Source organism: Balaenoptera musculus, chromosome X, assembly GCF_009873245.2.
Source record: "Balaenoptera musculus isolate JJ_BM4_2016_0621 chromosome X, mBalMus1.pri.v3, whole genome shotgun sequence".
NCBI classification, from domain to species: domain Eukaryota; kingdom Metazoa; phylum Chordata; class Mammalia; order Artiodactyla; family Balaenopteridae; genus Balaenoptera; species Balaenoptera musculus.
In genome coordinates this window covers 1,959,952-1,987,155 of record NC_045806.1, presented here as the reverse complement: position 1 = coordinate 1,987,155, position 27,204 = coordinate 1,959,952, and positions in this window count along the sequence as shown.

Here is a 27,204-nt window from a genome sequence, read left to right as displayed (position 1 = left end):
AGATAGAATGAAATCCTAATCAGTTTTTTAAAAAATCCAAACACACTACTATACATAAGAGATAACCAAGAAGGACTTACAGGGAACTCCACAGGGAACTCTACTCAATATTCTGTGATAACCTATATGAGAAAAGAATCTAAAAAAGAGTGGATATATGTATACGTATAACTGATTCACTTTGCTGGACACCTGAAACTAACACAACATTGTAAATCAACTCTACTCCAATGAAATTAAAGAATAAAATATCCATCGTGTCCATCTTATAAAATGATATCACTTGATAGTAGGGGAGGACTTTTCCTGTGTTTCCTTGAGTTGATTTTGTAGAAACATCTTTGATAACATCCTGACATAGACACACAATGTGTTTCAAAAGTTCCCAGTTTTTATGGGCCTAATGTAAAGCACCCTCTTGGAGCGGAAGTAATATTGGGCAAGCTTTCCTGTGAGAAGCCCGCACTTTGAACTCCAACTGTGACGCCTCCCTTCTCTTAAAACTCCAAAGCATTTCAATGGTTTGAGTTGACCCGAGGGTAAACTTTAGGATCTGTACAAGGAGAAATTGACTAAATGTCCCTCAGGCAATCTTTTCAGAGTAAACATAGTTTACCTGGGATGCTGAAAAAGACGGAGGGTAAAGACTTCAAAATTGACATCTCCGGCGAGAACCCCGAGTCTAGCTATAGAGAACAAACAAACAAGTCAAGTCAGGACTGTGTCTTTTCATAAAAACAGAGATCTCTGTTGTATATCTAGTAGAAGTCACCTCAATCTTGCATGGAAAGACACTGCAAGATGCCTCTGATTGGACAAAATTTTCCCTAGAAAAAAGAATTCCAGGTTGGTGCCAATGTACATACAGTTGTTAAAACCTGAAGACCAATAACATCGGGAAACCTTCCTGTTTCTGGATGAATTTATTTATGTATTTACATTGATCGAGCTCATTAATTCATTTAATTCATTTATTGGCACCATATGCCAAATTGTACTTTGCCCAAAGGGACTGTCAAGAAAAATTCACAATCACAACGCTGGAAATCAAACACAAACAAAGCTTGTCTTGCCTTAAAAGGACGTTCTGTGTTCGCAAATGATTGATTTTAATGGTTGGATGTCTCAGTGAAAAAGAAAATCCCTCGTTGACAAAGATGAAACCACTTGGCTCTTTCCCATCTTACAAAGGTTGGAATAGATACTTTTGCAAGAGAAGGCTTGCAGCTTTCATGTTACTGCTGGTAGACCTTTTTGTTGAAAAATGGTGCAATAAAGTTAAACAGTCTGCTTCTTTTCATACATGTACAAGCTTCGCATTATCTTCTCATGTGAAAAACGTATCAAGCATACACACAGATATATCAAAGGCAGGAAATGGATATCCAGTAAGCATATATATATACACACACATACACATACATGTATCATAAATCGCTTCTTGGTTGTTATATATCATCAGTCACTTCTTGGCTCTGTTTTGGTCTAGAATTAATTACAAGCTTGGTGAGGCCAATGTAGGTGTAGCAGCAAACTTGGGTCATTTGGGTTTTTAGGGTAACAATCAATAAAAGGGGTACAGCATTGTGTCAACCCTCTGATCTTCACCTTCTTATAAACTGACTTCTATCTTTGTTAGCAGAAGCTTTGCGATGAGCTTTGGGTGACTGGGGTGTTTGGTGTCAGCCTCAGGGGAGAAGGACCGCCCACTGCAAATTAAAACTGGCCCTTGCCCTCTGACCTCTACCACAGGCCGCCCAGCCAGCCTAGGGCTGTCAACTCCTCCCCAGGGTGACTTTTTCACCTTCACCCCATCTACTTGGAGGGATCCAAGTGACTCCACGCTCCTAAGTTTCTGAAGATCTTAGTCCTGGGAATGACCGCAAAACTCAATATGTGAAATACTTGCCAATTCCTGGAGTGCAAACATTCACCACGGCTGATTGCAAGTCATTGGTGAGTGGATATATGAATACGTATACATATATACGTATGAACCTGCAAACAGAGCTTCTATTGGTCTGTCTGGTCTGTTATTCTACAGATTAGAGGGACCAAAACTTGGCCACACATCACCTGAGGAGCTCTCAAAAATCCTAATGCCCAAGGATATGGAGAAAAGAGAACCCTCGTACAGTGTTGGTTGCATTGTAAATTGGTGCGGCCACTGTGAGAAACAGTATGGAGCTTCCTCGAAAATTTAAAAATAGAATTACCATATGATCCAGCAATTCTACTCCTGGGTATGTTTCAGAAAAACAAAAACAGTAATTTCAAAAGATACATGTACCCCAATATTCATAGCAGCTCAGTTTACAGTAGCCAAGACATGGAAGCAACCTAATTGTCAATCAACAGATGAATGGATAAAGAAGATGTGGTACATGTATACAATGGAATATTACTCAGCCATAAAAAAGAATGAAATAATTCCATTTGCAGCAACAGGGATGGACTTGGAGGGTTTTATGCTAAGTGAAATAAGTCAGACAGAGAAAGACAAATACTATATCATTGTACTTATATGTGGAATCTAAAAAATACAACAAATGAACAAATGTAACAAAAAAAGAAGCAGACTCAACAGATACAGAGAACAAACTATTGGTTCCCAGTGGGGAGAGGGAATGGGGGGAGGGGCAAAATAGGGGGAGGGGATTAAGAGGTACAAACTACTATGTATAAAATAAATAAGCTACAAGGATATATTATACAGCACAGGAGATAGAGCCAATACTTCATAATTACTTTAAATGGGGTATAATCTATAAAACATCAATTCACTATGTTGTACTCCCGAGACTAATATAGTATTGTAAATCAACTATACTTCAATTAAAAAAAAATCCTAATGCCCAGTATGAATTCCCGATCAGTTAAGTGGAATATCTGGATTGTGTCCTGGGTACTGGCATCTTTAAAGATCCCCTGATGATTCCAAGGTTTGATAAGGTTTGGAATCCTCTGCTCCAGGTATTAAGCCACTATTCAATTAATTAGTTAAACCATTCTGAAGATGCCTGCTTGTTGCCTACTTGGAAGTGACTGGGTTTTGAGGGTTACCCTTGAGGCCCTTACCCTGAGATCTTTGTACAAGGCGGTTCCCCCATACCCCCAGAAGCAGTCTGCTTGACTTCAATTCTTGAGCAAGTATTTTTTTAATTTTTTTTAAAGCTATTTTAATTTTTTATTTATTTGTTTATGGCTGTGTTGGGTCTTCGTTTCTGTGCGAGGGCTTTCTCTAGTTGTGGCAAGCGGGAGCCACTCTTCATCGCGGTGCGCGGGCCTCTCACTATCGCGGCCTCTCTTGTTGCGGAGCACGGGCTCCAGACGCGCGGGCTCAGTAATTGTGGCTCACAGGCCCAGTTGCTCCGCGGCATGTGGGATCTTCCCAGACCAGGGCTCGAACCCGTGTCCCCTGCACTGGCAGGCAGATTCTCAACCACTGCGCCACCAGGGAAGCCCTTGAGCAAGTATTTTTATTCAATATCTTTGGACCTTGTTGGGTTATGGACGGGATTCAATAAGATGCTATATGGCAAGGACTTGGCTCAAAGGTTGTATACGACTTATCTTCCTATTTGTGTTCCCTGGGGTTTGAGATGGTGCCCCTCGCTGGGTGAAATGAATCCATTCTCACATCGTGGTGTTAGATCCAAACCAAATACAGAAACACACATTTCCCCTAATGTTGATGGAATTCCATATGCAAGTATACATATACACACCACCTCCTTCTTCATCTGCTACGTCTTACTAGAGTCTCTAAAATACTGCCGTTGAAGCTGTTGGGAAAATAGAATAATAGGAACCTGTGACTTTGGGATATAACCAGAAGGCCATGGTAGATCGAAGTTATTTTCCTTTTCAAAGAATCTGAAAAAGAATATATATATATACACGTGAATCACTTTGCTGTACACCTGAAACTAATACAACATTGTAAATCAATTATACCCGATTTAAAAAATCTAAAAAAAAAAAATTAATTATTCCATCCAAGGTGAGAAAGAATGCTTAGTGTTCATGAACGACCTCACGTCCTCCTTGGCATCTTGAACCTGACCGCTGGCAGCTTGAGAAGATGGACCCTGACATGCTGCTCAGTCTGAGGCATAAACGGAATCCAGCAGTTATTAGGATTAATAAGATTTGAGACAAGAACAGCATCAAGAAGAGTCCTTAAGCTCAGAATTCCGACGTTTAGATGAGAAACAAAGCTAACATCATAGAAGGTATTAAATACAATATGTTCCCGTGAACGGAATAAGGAACAGCTTTAGCCGTGGTCATGAACTGTGCAGTCTGAGCTACCCGAGTGCATTCTTTGCTTCTCAGAATCATTGCAAGGAGCCAGAGACTCCCGAGGGACAGAGTTTCCTGTTTAACTTTCTCCTCCAAGACAGGCTTCCTGGTAGCAAACTCTTTAAATAGCTCTGGAGTGCATTACTTGTATCCATTGATTCGTGTGTTTTTGTTGCACGCCTGCTGAGTTATGGGGGTTAAGAAGCGAGCACAGCCAGAGTACTGGAAGCGAACGGTAATTTAAAAATCAGATGAGTAGACATTTATAGACGGTGGTAGGTGCCACGATGGAAATAAACAGGATGCTAGGAGAATGCCTAACAGACAGAGTGGGAACAGAGCCAGTCCGTAGGGTGGCCATTCAGGAAGCAAAGTATCCAGGTGACAGATGGTGGTTTCCCAGTGGTGCTGATGGGCACGGAGAGATGCAGGTCAAGGAGAGCTGCCCATGCGGGCCGCTGATGGATAAAACAAGGAGGAATGAAGACTCCTAGGCTCCTAGCTTGTGGGCCTGGACCTGCAAGGCTGCGAGGCAAGTTTGATTTTTGGTCTTGATGACTTTAACGACCTTTGAGATGTTGGAGATGAAATATAGGGGTCTGGAGGGTGTAGACAGGATCTAGGCTACACCACACATTTGGAATGTTGGGAAGTCTAGAGTGGTGACGGACACCAAGGGCGTGTGATGATAAAACTTAGCAAACGTGAGTCAAATAAGAGAAAGTAGTCCCGGAGAGACCCTTGAGGAAGAATGGAGAAGGTTAAATGCATCCTTTGGGGTCAGTGAAGTTAGTTATCATATACTCACTGAGAGCTAAGGGTAAATTTCAGATTATATCTGAGGATGAAGAAATAGGACTTTCAATATCAACAACTCAAAGAATATGGTTCACTATACTTATTTAGTGATGCTTCCATTTCTTTTTTTTTTAAATAAATTTATTTATTTATATTTGGCTGCGTTGGGTCTTCGTTGCTGTGTGTGGGCTTTCTCTAGTTGCGGCGAGCAGGGGCTACTCTTCGTTGTGGTGAGCGGGCTTCTCACTGCGGTGGCTTCTCTTGTTGCGGAGCACGGGCTCTAGGTGGGCGGGCTTCAGTAGTTGTGGCGCGTGGGCTCAGTAGTTGTGGCTCGCGGGCTCTAGAGCACAGGGTCAGTAGTTGTGGCGCACGGGCTTAGTTGCCCTGTGGCATGTGGGATCTTCCCGGACCAGGGCTCAAACCCGTGTCCCCCGCATTGGCAGGTGGACTCCCAACCACTGCGCCACCAGGGAAGCCCCTTTCACTTCTTCTTACATCACCTACATGTAATGTACAATACATTAATCATCTTATCTCATTAGAAACTAGGTCTCCACCAGTGCATAGGGTTTCAATTCAGCAAGAAACTGTAGATTCTGTTTCACTGAAGGAGGCGCAATCTGTATGTCTCTTATCTCCCCTGGAAAGTAATATATTTTAAAGCCCGGAACTGAAATCATGAATATGCAAAAGTACATGTCTTCCATTTAATGGCATGGCCCATTGCCAAAAGGCAGCGTGTTTTTTGGGGGGGGGGGGGGAAACGTTCCAAAAATCACCAAGTCTATGAAAAGGAGAAGACCATTCCTGGAAATGTGTTCACAATTTCAGTAAAGTATCGTACATTCCAGAAGAGGTCAGGAGGAAGGTCCTTGCTGTCCCCAGAAATCCGTCCAGTAGGAAGCAGTTCTGTTTCCCCAGATGAAACTGCTTGGGTCCGCAGTTCTTTGCACAGGAGCTGAGCTGTGATTTCCACTACGAGCCTGGTGATGAGGCTGGACCACTTTGAAGGACCTCTTGTCAGATGGTTCGGGCCGTCCTCTTGTGTGGTCAGCAGCCAGTTCTCCTGGGGAGGAAAAGAGACAGATGCCATGGCCTGGCGGGTCGGGGGGGTGCGGGGGTGGGTGGGTAGGACGAGGAGTCGGCATTCATCACCAGCCAGGGAAATCCCAAGAAGGAGGTGGTAGATTCTGCTTCCCTGAAGGAACTCAGGGCGGATGCGATTTTTACATCGTGGTCTCTTGGAGGCCACAGGGAACGTTTCGGGTGGGGATCTGATGGCTGCCAGAGGGAGCATGTTTCTGGGGAGGAAACGGGTCTCCCACGCAGCGGATAAAGCACGGAAGGGAGCAAATCAGAAGCCCCTGGGATGGGCTGAGGAAACTCGAGAAGTCCGGCAGCAGGAACAGAAACGCTATAGTCAAAGTCTCATGGGCTTCCTCCCTGCTTTCCCTGTTCTACCCACTCATGTCTCCTCTGCCCTGTAGCACCCTTGGTCCCTGGCTGCCCTTTCTATCCATCCTTTCCACCTCCTAGCTCTCCCTTCCCATCCTTTTTGCTCCATCCTCCTCGTTTCTCCCCTCTCAGAAAATGACTCTGCTTCCAGCTAACCAACAACTACTTCTCCTTTATCCCTTAGTCTCTTCCGGGGCACATTTCCTTTAATACAAGACTGTAAAACCCTGCCAACAGAGAGGATTCTTCCCTGGGGACGTTTCAAGATGTGACAGGCAGGTGTAGAGGCTCTGTTGATCTGGAGAAGCTTTTTAGCAAGCCTGGAAGGCAGTCCTCAAATTCTCCCAGACCCACAGCTGGCTTCATGCGACGCTGACAAATGTTGGACAGGTTTTTACCATGAGATGTGTATGTATGTTTCTGCAGGGCAGTGAAGGGTGATGAAGATTAAGTGACAAGCCCAGATAGAGCAATTGGCCTTGTGTGGGGAGCTTAACTCTATGACCAACTGATCTTAGTGCTTTAGGACACGACTCTGAACTCCATATTCCACGTGTGTGTTTGTTCCCTAGAGCTGCCATAATGAAGCACCATAGACTGGGGGCTTAAACAGCAAACATATATTGTCTCCAGTCCTGGAGGCCGGAATCTGGGATCCAGGTGTGGGCAGGGCTGGTTCCTCCTGAGGCCTCTCTGCTTCCTGTATAGACGGCCCTCTCCTCCCTGTGTCCTCACTTGGCCATCCCTCTGTGTGTGTCCTAAGCTCCTTTTATTATAAGGATACAGTCATGCACAGTTTCTGGTTCATGGTTAAGGCTACATGAAAGTAAAAAAGTGAACGGTGCAGGTTCTTCAAAATGTTCATCAAAGGGCTTCCCCGGTGGCGCAGTGGTTAAGAATCCGCCTGCCTATGCAGGGGACACGGGTTCGAGCCCTGGTCCAGGAAGATCCCACATGCCGTGGAGTAGCTAAGCCCGTGTGCCACAACTACTGAGCCTGCGCTCTAGAGCCCACGAGCCACAACTACTGAAGCCCGTGCACCTAGAGCCCGTGCTCCGCAACAAGAGAAGCCACCGCAATGAGAAGCCCGTGCACCGCAACGAAGGGTAGCCCCTGTTCGCCGCAACTAGAGAAAGCCTGCGCACAGCAACGAAGACCCAACACAGCCAAAAATAATAAATAAAATAAATTTTTTTAAATGTTAATCAAAGAATTACTATATGACCCAGCAGTTCTGTTATGGGCTGAATTGTATCCTCCCCCCTGCCCCCAATTCATATGTTGAAGTCCTAACCCCCAGGACTTCAGAATGTGGTTGGATTTGGAGATGGGGTCTTTAAAGAGGAGATGAAAGTAAAATGAGGTCATTAGGGGGGTCCTAATCCCATAGGACTGGTGTCCTTATAAGAAGAGGAGATCAGGACACAGACACACACAGAGGGACGACCCTGTGAGGACACAGGGAGGAGAGGGCCGTCTGCACGCCCAGGAGAGAGGCCTCGGGAGGAACCAGCCCTGCAGACACCTTGATTTTGAACTTCCAGCCTCCAGGACGGGAGACAATACATGCCTGTTGTTTAAGCCGCCCCGTCCATGGCACTATGCGATGGCACCCACAGGGCACGAATGCACCCATGCACTGGCCATACCTGGGCTGGATACTGTTTCTCTCTCCCCAGGCGTTTACAATGCTGATGAGAACCATGGCTGCTTACCTCAGGGTATTTGGTTCATGGTTGTTGTTTTTTTCTTTTTTTTCCATTTTCAACTTAGATTCATTATCTTTAAATCATTTCAAGGCTTATTTTAAAACAATATGGGTCATAGAGTTTTGAGAGTTTCACACAACGTGTTTGTGGCAATGAGTTTCAACTTTTAGGGATTAATATATTTTGCTCATCTCTCTTCCCATTAACAATAAAGGCTGCCATTCATTAGTAATGTGTGAGAAGCATTGATCGAAGCAATTCTTAGTCATAGCAAATGTCCAGTCCGTTCAAGGATGCAAGAGTAACTCAGAGAGTTTCAACAGGAAGGTTGACTCCCTTGATTAGAGTTGAGGAAATTCAGAAGTCACCAACATGTTTTGAAACACAAGGAAAACTGCACATGGATGAATTGGTATTTTTAGAGCATCGTTATAAAGTACAAGATCAACTGAGGTCAAGCCCTGAGTAGGTTTGCATTTTTGTCCAATACACCCAACACCAATAGATGGTGAAGTGTTTAATAGGGCTAGAACAACAGAGCAGGCAAATAGGACGAAACGCACACACACACACACACACAAAACCCTCAAAGACTGAGGAGGCACATGAAATATCCCTGCAATGGAATAATGTTCCTGGCTTCAAAAGAAGCCGTTCGAAGTTATTTTTCCTGTGTCTACTGGAGGTGAGCTATGGCAGACGGCATCTGGTGGCTTACTTTTGCAGCTGACCTCCCTACAAAGACGCCATGCTTGGGTCTAATCAGAAGATTATCTTCATGCCTAGACACTCAGTTCCGCTCTCCTCATGCACACAGAGTAGGCTGGCCCTGTCGGCCAGAGCTCTTCGACCACAAAGCCTGGGGGCAGCTCTGTTGTCTAAGAGAAATGGCATCCCTGCCACAAATTTGCCTTCTGGAACCCAATAGATACACTGGATATATGTGATTAAGAACCTCCTACGCATTATTTACCTAAAGGGTTGCTCACTGAGATCATTTTTGGCAAGAGTCATGGATTCTAATAAATCATTATTTTCTACTCTTCCTATTGCTGGTCTTTTTTTTTTTTTTGCATGTGTTATTCTGTAATTCTCCAGGGATGTTTTCGCATCCTAATGGCCCATCTCCTCAGCACACAAATCTTATATTATCACAGCATCTTGTCGGTACATAGCATGTCTGGAAGAGGAAGAAGCAAAAGAAAGAGCTAATTGTAGGATTGGTGATAAATGAAGACCGCGATAAAGCGACTTCTGAAAGTGTTATAAGATCATCACAATACTATCAACTGAATGGCCTGTGTGTGTGCTTGGTCCTGGGCTAATGGCTTCACAGACATTATCTTTGTGAGTCAGGACACTTATTATCCAAGTGGGAGCTGGAATCTGAACTCAGGGTTTGGCTTCTGTCTCTGAGTTCTTAACCACTAGTCTACACAACAGAGCATTTCAGAGCTCAGCATAATCATTATATGTGGGTTTGTTTTTTTTTTCTCTTTTCACATCAGGATCTTGGAGTTCTTTCAACACACAAATAAATGTGGATTTTGTGTGTCTGTGAAACAGAAACTTTTTGCTAGAAATTCTTTTTTTTTTTTCTTTGCTTTTTCTATTTCATCTCCCTCCAAGCAGAAGACTGTAACTGAAGAAAAAAAACAGTGATTCAAGTAAGAACAGCTTATGATGGGGGAGAAGATACGGACAAGACTTGCCTTTTTGTTCCACCATAAACCAGGAGTGAGGCCATAGGAGAAACCATGCCTAATCACCCTCCTTGATTTTGAATCTGGAGGTGTGCTTCCCTGGTGGTTTCTATGAGGTGCCAGAGGATATTTCTCAATGTGAACTTTCTCAACAAGAGAATCTGTGCAAATCTGTTTCTTATGTTCCCCTGAAGCCTTCGTAGCTGTGAAAAAGAAATCATCTCTTTTAGGAAGTACAGACTTTTGGATGGCCCTGCCTTTTTCCCTGCTCCGTTTAGCTGCAAATGGATAAGACCGGCTGAAGCTCTGTATTCCCTGCTCTTTACCCCTGTTTGTTTCACATTTCCATAACTCAGAGCTGTGAGAAACTGTCTGCCTCTTGAAATCACCCTCACCAGCAAGACGTGTTCAGGCCCATCTCATTGTGTGGTTGGTGACAGCTGGACTTCAGGCATGGTTGGTTCCAGCAGCTCTTCAGGAAATTTCTTTTGAAAAAAAAATACCTAGCACTAGTAGTAATAATGTGTTTCAGGTGATGCAAGTGGGTATGTCAGGGAATGCAGATGGGTGGACCATCCCCGTGGAAACTACGACTCTGCAGAGGTGTCTCTTATGTAGGCGTGAGCCCAGGGCAGCCCTGACCGAAGGCTTCTGTTGCCACCATCTGTATGTCTCGCTTTTCCTCTCCCTCGTTGTCCCTATTACCACCTGTCTCCCCATCCTATCTCGTCCAACTACTTTCATCAAGGATGGGGATTGACCCCGTCCCAACTGGCAAGTGAAAGCACCACCAAAGAAGGAAAGAAAATGTTTGTGACTGAATTTTCTCCTCCAATCTCTTAGCTGTAGCCTTTGAGACATGAGTACGTGCTTTGTGTTCTCACCCATCAAAGTTCTTCAGATCAGGGATACTAAGGTGGTACAGAATAGATGCCAACACCTGGGAATCAGGGAAGTGGGCTGTGGTTGCCATGATTCCTCCTTGTTGTCATGGGAACATGGCCAAGTCCTAAGAACACTAGGTCTTAACGTTTCCTCTTCTGGAAAACCAAGGAGTAGGGGTCAATCTGGGTTTTTCGATCCTGACCACATATTAACGTGACCTGGGGATTTGAAGAACAAATCCAGTGCTAGGTTCTGGTCCAAGAGATTCTGTTCTAATGGATCTGCTGCTCAAGAGTGTGGTCCATGGACCCATAACATCGGCATCATCTGGGAGAGTTTGAAATGCAGAATTTGGGGCCCCTACTCCAGATGTACCGAACCAGAATCTGCATTGTAACAAGATCCCTGGGTGATGCAAAAGCACATTAAAACTTTAGAAGCACAGGTCTAGGAAGATTTCTCAGATCCGTACATTATGGGGTTTTCTTCTTGCAAAGCATTACACATGATACCGTATCTCCTAAACTTAGGAAGCACTGATTGTATTTTAAGAAGCTCTTGGGCTTCCCTGGTGGTGCAGTGGTTGAGAATCCGCCTGCCAATGCAGGGGACACGGGTTCGAGCCCTGGTCCGGGAAGATCCCACATGCCGTGGAGTAGCTAAGCCCATGCGCCACAACTACTGAGCCTGTGCTCTAGAGGCCGGGAGTCACAACTGCTGAAGCCCGTGCGCCTAGAGCCCGTGCTCCGCAACAAGAGAATCCACCGCAATGAGAAGCCCGCGCACCGCAACGAAGAGTAGCCCCCGCTCGCCGCAGCTAGAGAAAGCCCGCGCGCAGCAACGAAGAGCCAACACAGCCAAAAATAAATAAATTTATTAAAAAAGAAGCTCTTAACAGGCAGTCCACCCATGAAACACATTCCCCCAGCACCCTCTTCACATGCTTTATAGATATTACATCTGCATTTTTATTTTTAGATTGCTTTAATACATGCTTGCCCTCACAACCCTTTAATTTAAAGCAGGATAAATTAAGAGCCAGAAAGGAACCTTAAATGTCTTTCAAAGTAAACAATATTGAGAAAGAATCTTTTCATGGCTCATCATTTTTTTTTCTAAGCCAAAGCTAAACCCCCAAAGAGCATCGACTCCAATTCCAGGGCACCATGTGGACTCTTAGAAACAAATTATATGTTAACAATTTGCGACCACAAAGTCCCAGATGACCGGTAACCAGGAAGGTAGGCACAGCTTACAAAGGATAAAGAAAAACTTGAAAAAAGGAACCGTTCTTTCAGCAATGGCTTTATTTTTTAATTTGGAAATTGGCTTCCTTTTTGAATTTGTCTTCCAAGATGTGGAGCGACTTAACGGATGGCCACTTGCCATCTGCTTTATTCAATTTAAAACTCCTCTGATCATATCTTTTTTTTTTGACCACCACTTTTCCTTTCTTTTCATCTACCTGCTTAGTGACCGTGAAAATGTGCATTTGCTCTAAAAAGCTGCAATTTTCAAGGTCTTTGCCAAAATCATAAAAGGAGATTCAGTTGCTTCTCTTTATTAAGTTTAAAATTTTTTTCTTTAGACACTGGCATGCTGTAGATCGTGGTTTAGTCTATTCATCTGTCTTTTGCTTGTAATGAATATTCACCATATGCATTATTTAGTGAAGATGTGTTATGTTTTGCATTTGTGACATATTCTCGTACAGTAAAATCATGGCAGATTTTTTTCTTTTCTGTGCTGAGGTCTCTTTAAGAACTGTTCAAATAAAAATGTCTAAAAATGCCAATTTTTCCCCTTTTGCATGTAGTTGAATTAAAGTTTCCAGGGGTTTATAGATCATCAGAGGTTACCTCTGACCCCAGGGTCAAAAAGAAGAAGTTCCAGTGTTTTGAACTGATTTCACTTTTATTTCCAAATGCTAGTCTTGTAACCATTTGCAAACGCAAAGGACATCCTTCAAAAACACCCAGAAGGCAGGTGGCTGAAAATGATCAAAGGATAGGATGAATACATTACTATCACATATGGAGATGAAATATAATGTACATTTGGGTTAGTTAAAAAAAAAAAAGTTAAAAATAATAATAAAAAAATAAAATACATTTGGTCCGCATTTCTACTTTCAAAGAAAAGCCTCTGTTTCCTGTGGGCTTAATGATTTGTCTCTGCCTCTTAGTATCCTGACCCGGAGGTATGAGAAGAAATGACAAACAAGACTCAGCAAGCAGGTTTGACTTTGGATGGGCATTAGGACGATTCCTAACACAGCGGGATTTAAGGCAAACGGAGAAATTCTTCCACCAAAAGACAAAATAAAATAATAATTATTATTATTGTTATTAATATATTGCATTATATATTATAAGCAATCAATAGAATAATAATTTTTATAGAATAATTCCTCTATAAAAGTTATTTATAGTAATTATTCTGTAAATAATACTGATGCAATAGAATAGTAATAATAATTATTACTACTCTATTGATGCCAAAGGGTCCAATATTTGATCTAATATCAAGCCACTTATCTATTATTTCTCAAACTCTAAATGGCCAGTGGCAGGGTTGCCAGGTTTAGAGGATTCCAGTGAAAGGTGAGTATCAGATTAACAATGGATAATTTTTAAAATTTTTATTTTATATTGGAGTATAGTTGATTTACAATGTTGTGTTAGTTTTCAGGTGCACAGCGAAAAGATTTGGTTATACATATACATGTATCTATTCTTTTTCAGATTCTAATCCCATTTAGGTTATTAGAGAATACTGAGCAGAGTTCCCTGTGCTCTACAGTAGGTCCTTATTAGTTATCTGTTTTAAATATAATAGTGTGTATATGTCAATCCCAAACTCCCAATCCTTCCCTACCCTGGCCTCCTCCCCCTTGGCAATCACTGCTCTGTTCTCTATGTCTGTGAGTCTGTTTCTGTTTCGTAGATAAATTCATTTGTATCATGTTTGAGATTCCACATATAAGTGACATCATATGGTATTTGTCTCTGTCTGACTGACTTCACTTAGTATTGGTAATCTCTAGGTCCATCCATGTTGCTGCAAATGGCATTATTTCATTCTTTTCATGGCTGAGTAATATTCCATTGTATATATGAACCACATCTTCTTCATCCATTCCTCTGTTGATGGACATGTAGGTTGCTTCCATGTCCCGGCTATTGTAAATAGAGCTGCTATGAACTTTGGGGTGCACGTATTCTTTCAAACCATGTTTTTCTCCAGATATATGCCCAGTAGTGGGATTGCTGGGTCATATGGTAGCTCTTCCTTCATACAGTATTACTTCTCTGTCCTGGAATGGTGTAGGTCATCGGGTGGAGACACTCGCTTCCTCTGTTTAGGGTCAAAACTCTTGCTGGCGTCTCTTTGGGTGTACCCTGATTTTCTAGGTGGCTTCTGGGAATTAAACAAGGCATTCCTTAGGATGGAATTACATGGAAAAAAAATATTTACTGTCTCTTTGGGAGCTAATAGGCAAACACTGCCTACACACTGTTTCCCTGTATAAATTTCAATTTACGTGCATTCCCACAATCTCAGACAATTAAAATTCTGCCAGCCCCCCTTATGTCTGAACCACAGCCAAAAAATGGGATTGGCTTCAAATCAGAGAAAATTACATTTTTTCCTCTAGGGCACTGTGTATAAAACACTGTGAAATAAAACAATTTCAGAAATATAAATTAATAGTATAATGACTCAAGTCCTTAAGGGATAAACACACACACATGCACACACACGCACACACACTCTAACTCAGGTTAAAAATTGAGTTCGTTTTACCCTGTAGAAGGAAAATATGACCACCTTGATTTTTTTTTAATTTATTTATTTATTTATTGGCTGCGTTGTGTCTTCATTGCTGTGCACGGGCTTTCTCTAGTTGCGGCGAGCGGGGGCTACTCTTCACTGCAGTGCATGGGCTTCTCATTGCGGTGGCTTCTCTTGTTGCACAGCACGGGCTCTAGGCGTGCAGGCTTCAGAAGTTGTGGCTCGTGGGCTCAGTAGTTGTGGCGCACGGGCTTAGTTGCTCCGCGGCATGTGGGATCTTCCCGGACCAGGGCTCGAACCCGTGTCCCCTGCATTGGCAGGCAGATGCTTAACCACTGCGACACTTGGGAAGTCCCAACCATCTTGATATTAAAGATCTACTTTTTCAGGATTTCTCTTCTTCCCTGATTCCTTGTGGTCCCCCCTCCTACATCCTGAGCCAAGCTAACATCCCCCGTAACTTTGTTTGTCTCTTGGGATCTGGGTATCACCCCATCCGTACATGGGATGTTCCAATCACCTGGATACATCTACCATCCCACGGTCACGACCAACTAAGTCAGAATCTCTGGGAGGGACCACAGACAAGGGTATTTTCTGAAGCTCATGGTGATTTCCCTGTGCAGCCTGAGTCTGAGAACCATGCCTTGAAGGAGCTTCACGCTACAGCCAGGGTCTCAGAACCAAGGAGACACAGCTGGTACGTGGTGTCCTCTGATTCTGGTTTCCAATAGATGTGCTCTGCTCCCTTCGTAGGAAACCCCATGGCTCTCTCAGTCCGTGATTAAACCTAATTTCTTTTCCCTCCTTCCTGAGATGATACTTTGTACTCATTCAGCACACCACCCCCTAAACCTGGGCACGCCCATTTCTTCCTCCAATGTCTACTGATGGTTCCAGGCACTTTCTTAGAAGAATGCAGTGAGAATGCTGGCGATCCCGTTGACCTCATGTTCCAGGGGGAGCGGTTAGAGACGATGCAATAAATGGCAATTCCAAGTATTTACGACTGTTTCCAGAAGTCCATCAGGCCACAGGGAGGGGGGAAGCTTATTCTGGAACAAAGGGAAGCAGGAGAGCCACTCTGAAGAGATGGTATCTTTATAAACCATTCAGCATTTGGAGAAAGAGGTTTCCAGTAGGTGTAAAGGGCCTGATGGGGATCTATCTTGTGCTGTAGGCTGGTCAGCAGGATTTAAGTCTACTGTCTCCTAGCGCTGCTGTAACAAACTGCCACCCACTTAGCAGCTCAAAACAACACAAATGTATTCTCTTACCGTTGTGGACACCAAAGTTCTAAAATCAAAGTGTGGGCAGGGTTGGTTCATTTTGGAGGCACCAAGAGAGAACCTGTTTCTTATCTTTCCAACTTGTAAATTCTGTCCAGGGACTTCCCTGCTGGTCCGGCCATTAAGACCGCGCTTCCAGTGCAGGGGACACAGGGTCGCTATCTGGTCGGGGAACTGAGATCCCACATGCCGCACGGCCAACCACAAAAAAACAAAAAAAAAACTCTGTCTGAATTCCTGGGCTCACGGCCCCTTCGTCACATCAATCCAACCTGTTTCTCAGATCACATGTCCTTTGCAAGCTTTGAGCCTCTGGCCTCCCTTTTCCAAGGACCCCTGTGATGACGTAGGGCCCACCTGGAGAAGACACATGCTCCCACTCCGCACAGCAGCACTTGTTATCTCCACACCCGATGGGCAGAGACTGAAGCTGAATCCAGCCTCTGTTACCCCGACACTGAATTAATGCTCAGAGACAGAGCTTTGGGATGAAGTAGAAGAGAATAGCTTTCTTGCTCTGCCAGGCAAAGGGGGCCACAGTGGGCTCGTGCCCTCAAAACTTTGTGTCCTGACCTGCAGGGGGTAGTGAGGAGTTTTATAGTCATGGTTCAAAGGGGGCGTGGTCAGCTCGTGGACCTTCTTCTGATTGGTTGGTGGGGAGATCATAAGGAGTCGGCATCATCAACCTTCTTGTTTCAACCGGTCTGGGGTCTGTGTGCTGGTGGGCAGCATACAGTTAACTTCTCCCATCTGCAAAGCAGCTCAAAGATATTGTTCTGTGTATCCCTAGAGGGGGAACCAGGACCCTGTCCCAAGGCTGCACTATTGTTTCCCTTGGCTGTTCCTGCCTTGTCTCACATCCCCTCCCTTCCCTGATTAGCATCTGTCTGAACCTGCCCTTTGGAGCTCAGGGAAGGTCATGGGGGCTGAATGAAGCCTATTTCCTGTAATCAAGACACAGGGGGACACAGAAAGGCTTTTGTGCCCAAGAGCCCCACAAGGTCCTGCTCGGTATCAGGATTTCTAAATGCCTCTGAAAGCTTTTACAAAAATCTACAACTGATTCAATGAGAATTGGTCATAAGAAATACCTTCCCAGATCAGATGATGTGTTTTGGGTTGGCCAAAACGTTTGTTTGGGTTTTTCCGTAAGATGTGAACTTTTTGGCCAACACAATACTATGCCGCTCAGCTCCATCAGCCGAAGTGTAGATACAACCCTCGTCCCTCCCTACCTAGCCCCACCTGGATACCCATGAGCGAAGAGTACTCTTATTTTGAAAGAATATAGAAAAGCGATGCCTGGTACAAGGGCTTTTAACCAGGATGTGCACGGACATGTATTTATTCTAAAGGAAGTAAAACATGGGAAGCACAGAGCTTTTTTTTTTTTAACATTTAAAGGGCTGCCATGGAGATGAAGTACCACAGGTATCTTACATGTCCACTTGGGGCACACCTGTGACCCATGAAAGTTACAAAGAGATGGATTTGGGGCTGAATGTGATAGATTTTGGCACGTCTCTAAAAGAATCAAGCCCCCATCATTGGAGGCAGTCAACTCATTTAGGAGCTTGGCAAGGATGGTATGGAATTACTTTAGCCATTAATGGGGTGATGAAATCAGATGGGGATTATATAAACAAATAGGAAACTGCCCTCCGTTGAAGTTTTTCCTTTTGAAGGACACTTATCTGTTCTTTCACTTGTTTCTGAAACAGCCATCCTGAGTTAAGCCCATGGGCTATTATTTCCCTCTCTTTATAGGTCTCCTAACCACTAAAATTAAAGAAGGATCTAGGTCATCTGACTTCCTCCAGATCTGTACCCGTTTCCCACCCCCATCAAGGTAATACTTGGTATTGCAACAGGTATTCCTTTGCAATTAACTTAGCTCCCTAGATTATATACACCGAATATCGTTTCCATACGTGGAAAGTATGTAAATTGTATCTGTATTCCTTCAAAAAATATACAGTATGTATATATATATATGCAGTATATACAGTATATATATATATAAAATTTTGTAGGTGTTTAATAGGTGTGTTGGCCCCAGGGTTGAACTTTATGTATGAACATGTTACTTGCTTTTTCCTTCCTTAACAGTCATGAAATGTTTAGTCTCTCTTGGAAAGACTGTTATATAATATCACTGCACGATGTGTGTCACTTAAGGATACAGGATATTTGGCTAAGTAAACAAAAGCAGCTTCTTTCAGATACCTTGCATGACGTGTGGGGAGAAGGTGGGTGGTCCATTTAGAACGCAGACCTCCTATTTCAAGGTTCCAATTCACTTTGTTCCAGGACCGGCGGAAGGCAGAACTCAAATGATGTTCTTAAATTCATGTCGTGTTTAACGATTCAATTATCGCATCTAATTTGCAGTGAGTGGCTCAGTAAGCACTTTTAAAGAAAGAAGGCTTGAGGGTAAACTCGGGAAACTGGAAACTAGGATCATTAGATTTATGTTGTCCTCTTGACAGAGTGATCCTTAGGTTAGAAGAGTATCCAGGTGGTAAATCATCACCAGGGTTGTTAACTTGGTGTAATTAAATTTTATGGGGAGAAGCAAGTGTAGGGCAAAGCTTTACAACACTAGATTTAAGCAATGATTTCTTGGACAGCATACCAAAGGCACAGGCAACAAAAGGAAACATAGACAGAGTGGACCTCATGAAAATTAAGAAATTTTGTGCATCAAAAGACAATATCAACAGATAAAAAGGCAACCCTCACAATGGGAGAAAACATTTGCAAATTAAATACTTGATAAGGGATGCATATCCATAGTATATATCAAACTTGTAAAACTCAACAACAGCAACAAAACAGTGGCAGAGGACTCCAAATTGGTGATTTTGACTCAAAATACCCAATTGAAAAACAAGCTAAGGACTTGAATAGACATTTCTCCAGAGAAGATATACAGATGGCCAACAGGCACATGAAAAGATTCTCAACATCACTAATCATCAGGGAAATGCAAATCAAAAGTATAATGAGATATCACCTCACACTCATTAGGGTGGCTACTATAAAAACAAACAAACAAACAAAAAATACAAGCACACAAACAGCAAATGACAAGTTTCGGTGAAGCTGTTAAAAAATCAGAATTGTTGGTGGCAATGTAAAATAGTACAGTTGGTAGAGAACACATTATGGAAGTTTCACAAAAAATTAAACATAAAACCACCATATGATCCAACAAGTCCACTTCTGGGTGTATATTCAAAATAATTGAAAGCAGGATCTCTTTTTTTTTAAATGTGGAACGCAGTTTATTATTATTTTATTTAAGAAGAAATCATCAGACTCAAAATTTCAAGCAAACCTTTGGATAAGGCTATTTTTTTGGGTCAAATTAATGGAAGTTAGTTGCATTCATTTATCTTAAGTATAGATAGGTATAATAGATAGGCAGATAGGTAGATGATAGACAGATAGAAATGATGAATAGATTATCTTACGGCAGTGCAGCATGGAATTCCTTTGGGTCCAGAATCAGGTCTCAGAGCTCTGAGCTTTTTTGTTTGTTTGTTTCTTTATCATTTTGATGTATTTTATTTTATTTAAAAAAATTTTTTTATTGGAGTGTAGTTGATTTACAGTGTTGTGTTAGTTTCAGGTGTACAGCAAAGTGAGTCAGTTATACATATACATATATCCACTCTTTTTTAGGTTCTTTTCCCATATAGGTCATTACAGAGTATTGAGTAGAGTTCCCTGTGCTATACAGTAGGTCTTTATTAGTTATCTATTTTATATATAGTAGTGTGTATATGTCAATCCCAATCTCCCGATTTATCCCTCCCCCTCAGAGCTCTGAGTTGAATTGGGGTTATTTGAGTAGGTATCCACCTCAGGATGGATTCTATTCTTATTCTACTGAGACCTTAAAGTCCTGACCATGGCTCCTCGGTGTGAACCCTGGTGGTCAAGGCATCAACAGCCATAAAATATACTTTTCCTTGAACAAGTTACATCTAACTTGAACTACTAGCGAGCAAAGGGATATCTGTGTGCTCTCATTCTCTGTTCTCTGATTTAGAAACTCCTAAAATGGGCAGAATTCCACCTACGCTATAGAGAAAAGTCTTCATGCCAGACACACTTTGCCAGTTCTTCCTAAATATAGTTTTATCTATGCAAATTATAAGTTGACATAACCCTTGCCCCTAGGCAGGAAATTCGGAGTCAAATGCCTTTAATTAAGTCAAGTCAGCTGCTGAGTACAAGTCAGCAATCCAACACAACTATTAGAATCTTAAAAATGATTGTCATCAGTAATTCTATTGAATGATGCTGCACGTGGCATCCAGAGAGATTTCTCATGCATTCCATCCCTGTGGAGAAGAGAGACATTAGGAGCAAAGCTTGCCTTTCCCTGCAAAAGTACAAGAACTGTGGTTGCAAGGTGTGAATCGGAGTCTCTGCATGTCATAGTCACCCGTGGTCATTTCCTGACCTGCAGAACCATGCCTGTTGCACTAGGTCTAAAGTAGAGTTTTCCATCTTTGGCTATTTTCTAAAAAGCATTTCACTGAATTTTACCTATCCACCCGTGCTTGAGTGGATAAACAAAATGTGGTCCAGCTATACAATGGAATGTTATTCAACCCTAAAAAATGAATGAAGTATGAATACAGGCTATAACATAGATGAACCTTGAAAACATTTTGCTGAGTGAAAGAAGCCGCACATAAAAGACCACATACCCTATGATTCCACTTATATGAAATGTCCCAACTAGGTAAATCTAGAGAGACAGAAAGGTTAGTGGTTGCCAGGGGCTGGGGGTGGGAGGAGCTGTGGAAAATGAAGAGTGACCGCTTAATGGGTCTCCTTTGGGGATGACGTAAATGTCTTGGAACCAGGTAGTGGTGACAATTGCACAAGACTGTGGATGCTCTAAAGCCACTGAATCGTGCCCTTTAAAGTGGTTTAAATGGTAAGTTTTGTATTGTGTGGCTTTTACCTTCATAAAATAAAAGCGGAAGTCAAAGAATGACTACACTTTGGACACATGTTTCACTTAAACAAGAAATATTCCTTCTTAAAAGATTATTCTAAGTTAAAAGAAAAAGGAATCCCCAAAATTAAAAGCATTATATGTCCTGGATCTTTCACAAGTTTGACGGGGCTGACATCATATTCCTTAATAGCTTTACGTTTAAATTGCAAGGCAATAAAACATTCCACTGTATTTTTATAAAAATCGGGAGACATTTCTAAACCAAACAAAGGCCCCTTTTGGTATAAAACTAAAAACTCATATTGCAAAAAAAAGAAAAAAAAAAGAATACAAACACGAAACGTTTTGTCTACCCCCCTTGTTTTTCGGTCTTAAATGTCAGAAGTAACCATTAACAATTTCTTTTAACTTCTTTCAGAATTTTTATATGCAGTCAAGCATGTATATATGGGTGTATGCCATTAAAAACACTGTAAAACGTGAAAGAATAAACATTAATGCATATGCTTATATTCATAACGATTATGCCTGAGAAACAAATGGGGAAGGACCAGTTGTAAACCATTACCTTAGGAATTATTTTCAGGAAATCCTGAAAACCCTTTTCAGGAAAAAAATGAAACTCATGGATAAATGACTATGTGTTCTAATAATAATAAAACATAGCATCATAATGAAAACAAAGCAAACATACATTTTTCTTTCTTATGTATCCCTACCATACAGGTTTTGTTGATTCAAAAAGTGATGAATCTTACATTATCATTTGTTCTAAGTGGTGCAATTAAAAAAAAAAACTGGGTTAACATTTGGACGGTGATTGTTATATCACTGAGAAATTTTTTCATTGCAAGTAACAAAAACCCTACTCAAGCTAGGAAAGCAATAAAGGTGCCTTTTGGCTAAGTGTGTGCTGAAAGGTGATGGAAAGTTTCCTGAATCAAAGGGAAACTATGCAGTCCGTGGAGATGACAATTAACTTGAAACTCAAAGCTGCCACCCACTTCTATCTGCCTCTCCTCAGGTCCACCTGTCTCTTTTCAGCTCCAACCTGTGGGGAAAAAAAAGCTGGAAAGACAAGTGAAAAGTATAAGGGGAGTGGTCAGAGGAGAACTTGCTGAAAGGGACCCCCCTGAGCAAAGACCAGGAGAAGGTCCAGAGGAAGGCATGGGGGAATCTGGGGAAAGAGCACTCCAGGTAGCAGACACAGTCAGTGCAAAGGTCCTGAGGGGCAGCGTCTTTTGTGATAGTTAATCTGTAGTTCCCCACAATAAACCAACACATCTGAGGGCAGAACATCTGTCTTTATGGGGCTTGGAGTGGAACACCATCCGGTGGGCATTTCTGCTTTGATCCGTAACAGGAAAAGCTATCAACTCAGCTGAACCAACTCAGGCAAGACAGGGAGGTTCCTGGAACCCACATGAACCTTGAGAAGGAAGCAAAGGTGGGAATTCCCTGGCGGTCCAGTGATTAGTACTCTGCGTTCTCACTGCCGAGGCTGCGGGTTCAACCCCTGGTCGGGAAAGTAAGATTCCCCCAAGCTGCACAGCGAGGCCGAAAAAGAAAAAGAAAAAAAAAAAAAAAAAGAGGCAAGTGCTCTCTGCTCCATCTCCCATTTCTGCTTCTCCAAAATGTTGACCTCATTTTCTTGAACAGCCTTCCTCACCATGACAAGAAATACGGCGGCTGTGGGTCTTCACACCTGCCCACTGGGCATCACCGGAAACTGCATCTCCCTCCCTGTTTGAGAAGTTCTGGGCATGGGTCGCGACTGGCCTGGGTCATGTGCTCAGCCGTGCACCAATCATTTGTATCCAGGAGCCAGGCGTTTTGATTGGTGCAGAAGGTCTATCAGAGATTGCTCATCTTGGTGCCAGCCAATCACAGCCCAGCATTGTAGGATGACATGAACCTGGCCAGTCCCGCTTGAACCCAGTTTAGGACCCAGAGAAGAACGATGCCAAGAAGGACTGCGTTTGTGCTGGGTCTGGAGGTTCTGGATGCTGGAACAAGAAAAAAAAAATCCATCCTGTATCAATGTACCCCACACCAGGGACCTACATTTTCAGGTAGGCAACATGATAGGGTTCTATTTCCTCCATCGCAATATTTCCATCATTACTTTAAAAACATGACATTTTAAGGTTGTTAGGGGCTGATTTATTGCTTCTATGGTCGATGTCAATGTGACACATTTTACCCTCTTACAGGGCAAACGGGTAGTGCAGTAAGGCAAACAGTATCCCCTCAAAATTCATGTCCACCTGTGATCTCAGAATGGGACCTTATTTGGAAAGAGGGTCTCGCTCTGCAGATGTGGTGCAGTGAAGGGTCTGAGATGAGGTCCCCCTGGATGAGGGTGGCCCTACATCCAATGACAGGGTCCTTCTAAGACACAGAAGAGGAGAGACCCAGACACAGAGGAGAAGCCCCACAGAGATGGGAGGGTTGGGGCCACAAGCCCAGGGACGCCTGGAGCCCGCAGAAGCTGGAAGAGGCAGGAAGGACCCTCCCCTGGAGCCTCTGGAGGGAGCGCGGCCCTGGGACACCTTGACCTCAGACGTCTGGTCTCCAGAGCAGAGAGCAGTCAGATTTCTGTTGTTTTAAATCACAAAATTTATGGTAATTGATTACAGCAGCCACTGAAAACTCATATAGGTACGATCCAAGTTTGAAGGCTAATTAGGACTCATAACTACACCACGCAGTTTCTGTTTCAGCTAAGTATTTTCTTTGCCTTTTTCTTCTTTGGAAAACCATCAACAGAACAATCCCAGCATCATTTTCTGCTCCACACTCTAATTGTTTTGAGTCATGTGTTCCTTCCACTTTATTCCTAAGTAAATTCTCTTTGCATCTTTAAAGACCATGTCCCAAAGCCTGTCGATACTTCTTTGAACTCGGTTTGGGTTTGGGTGCCTGGCTAAGCTATTCTGCTTACAACACACATGCCTGTGTGTTGTCAGTGCCTGTGCCACTGGGCAATTCGGCAAATCCGTGTTTCTCTTCCGTGATGTGCAGGGAGAGCTGACGGTCACCAGACACAAGAATGTCTTCCTGCTTGTCTGTTTTCAGAATGACTTAAATTCTCTGCATAAGTCATCTGTTGTCCATAAATGAGGCTGCCCATCCCAATTCATGAAAGAGGCATGTTCCCAAGGCATAAGGGACCTTACCTGGTGTCCTGAATGCATCCACAGGTGAGAGAAATACCCTGGGATCTATCCTTATGAGACCCACGGAAGGGCCAGGGATCGAACCCTCGCCCCCTGCAGTGTGGAGTCTTAACCACTGGACCGCCAGGGAAGTCCCAGAAGTAGCTTTTTTTTTTTTTAATTTTTTTTTTTTAAGGTTTGCATTTTTTTAAAAATTTATTTATTTATGGTTGTGTTGGGTCTTCGTTTCTGTGCGAGGGCTTTCTCTAGTTGCGGCGAGCGGGCGCCACTCCTCATCGCGGTGCGCGGGCCTCTCACCATCGCGGCCTCTCTTGTTGGGGAGCACAGGCTCCAGACGTGCAGGCTCAGTAATTGTGGTGCACGGGCCCAGTTGCTCCGCGGCATGTGGGATCTTCCCAGACCAGGGCTCGAACCCGTGTCCCCTGCATTGGCAGGCAGACTCTCAACCACTGCGCCACCAGGGAAGCCCCGAGAAGTAGCTTTTAATGACCTTTCATTCCAGCCTTTCGTGCACCTACCGTATGAAATCCCGTAGAAGCTACTTGATTTGTATTCCTAGAGACAGGATGTAAAATCAGCATAAATGCAGGTCAAAATGCTTTGTCAAAAAAAAACACAAAACACCAAAAACCACAAGTCTTGACACTCCATAGAATGTTGAATAGTCAGCGTCACAGGGCATCTCTCTGAAATGAATACTTTCACATTGAGGTAGAGACCACTGGTAACTCTTATTTCGAAAAGGAAGACGGATCTTGGTTTCTGACACGTTGCCATCCAGAGCTGAGGTCTTTGAACGGGTGCCTCGGCGTGGGCTGCTTACCCCAGTCTGCGTGTTATCCTGTGGTATGGAGGAGAGAGCTGAAATTCCATTCTCTTATCCCCCTGCACTTGGTTTCCTACCAAGCAGAATTTGGAGACCCAGAGTGGAGGAGCCTGTGTCTGTGACTTGTTCTAGATGCTTCCGGCTCAGATAAGGGGGAGGGATGGAGAAATAAGCTTCCAGTTTGCTGAACAATCCCCTTCCGCGTGTCCCCCATGGTGGGTCGGACTGAGTTCACGTCTGTACCTGATGCTTCTTCTGTAGATTTCTACCCTCCCCGCTGAGCAGAATTTGCTCCAGCCCATTTTGCAGGTATAATTCAACTGTGCTTGGGAGATCTGGGGAGTTCCTCTGATGTGTACTTCTTATTTTTTGTTCTGTTTGAAAATTCGCTGTTGAGAAAAATCTGGAAGCATTTTAGTAAATGCAACAGAATGGGAGACTTCCACTGACTGTGGTATTAAGGAAGGAAGCAAAACAAAAATACCCCCTCATTTTCAGAGAGGTTGCCAGTAGCTTGTATTCTCATTTAAGGCTTACCCTAGACAGAGAGGGGGCAAGTTTCACATGGAACGTTCCTGAAAGTCTGTTTCTGCTCAAATAAAGACACATCCCCGCTAGCTATTAGTCTACCCCTGGGATTTCCCAATTATGCGAGTAGACATTTCCTGTGCAGACTTTTTTTTTTCCCTTTCTCTCCAGTCATCCTAGAATACTTAGGGTCAGTCCTTCTGGTTACGGAGGCTGGGTAACAGCCGGTGATGCAGGATTTACTTTTACAATCCCTGTGAAGCAAAACCCGTATAATCCCGTGGTCACGCACAGCCTCCCCTGGAACAGGAAACTCTCCCATTCAAGATTCAGAGCGTTGAAGAGCTCCAGCTCAAGCAAGAAACAGCCACTATATCCCCAGAGATCCTGCCTTGGGGAGAAATCAGATAAGAGGATGAAAGATACAAGAAAGGACTAAAAAATAAAGGGAGTGTAGGTTCAACAGATCCTGTGTATTAACCACAGGTGCGACACGGGTACTGTGTTCAGGTCTTTGTCTACAGGATTGCATCCTGTGGTCACGACAGCCCTGAAAGATGGGCATCATTGTCTTTATGTTACATTTGGGGAAGCTGATTTTAGGGAAGGTTTCTGCCCAGCCAAGAGAGAGTGGGAAGGAGGAAAGGGGGGCATAAGCCCAGCTGTCTGTACTCTTTACCAATGGCTCTGCTGTTCAGGAGGTCCAATGAGAAGAGTGGTTGGGAGGGCTCTTATGGTAATGCAGACAAAATTCTTCAAGAAGACAGATGCTGCTAGAATTAGAAAGATGGAGAAGCAATTGCTGATAAAATCGTTGGGTGCAGCATGCAAGGAGCTGCCATCCACCAAATCACATGGTGTTTGGTTACTCTGGAGGACTCCAACCTCTTGTCACTATGGAGGTCAAATCACTCCTTTCCTCAGAAAGCACATTATGCGCTGTCCTAACTTACTGACCTGTCCCTTATCCCCTCAACCCTCCTCAGCCTCCACCTTGTGGAATTGTGGGGAAACAGGTAAATTGAATTCAACCAGCATGTATTTAAAACCCTCTGTATTCAAGGAATTTTGTTGGCGCTTCTGGGGATCCAAGAGTAAATCAGACATGGTTTCTGGAGCTAACCACCGAGGGAGCAAAACAAATGTCGAAACAAAAGGAATAAATACACCAAACTATTGATTTTTCAAAAAAATTTTGGAATCATTAAGAACCCGTAATGCTATATTCATGGATTTGTCATATCCGTTATGTACTGTGACTTTTTAAATCTACACATTTCTTAGTAGGATTGAAGCTCATTCATTCCCTCACTCACTTATTCATGCATTTGATTGAGCACCTACTGTGTGCTAAGCTCTGTGCTAGTTTCCAGGTTTCAAAACATAACCATATCATTAGACAAGGGCAAGTAATTGGCCATAATACAAGCAAAGGGCCACATGGATGGGCAGGAATGTTGGAAAGCGCTATGAGATGGACGTTGAGGAAGAGATCATCAAACAGCGGCAGGGAAGGGACAAACGATGGACTGAATACGTGCCTCAAGATGAGAACATGCATGGACATAAGAAGGAAGAGGAGGAGGAGAAGAAGAAGAGGTGAAGAAGGAGAAGAAGAAGGAGGAGGGATCTGCTACCATTTCTTCAAAGCCAGAACATCAGCAGATACAAGGTCCCTGGACAGGTTAGCAAGACCCTGCCGTGTCATGTGTCACCGTGGACAACTTCAGAACTTGTCTGAGGATGGGGCA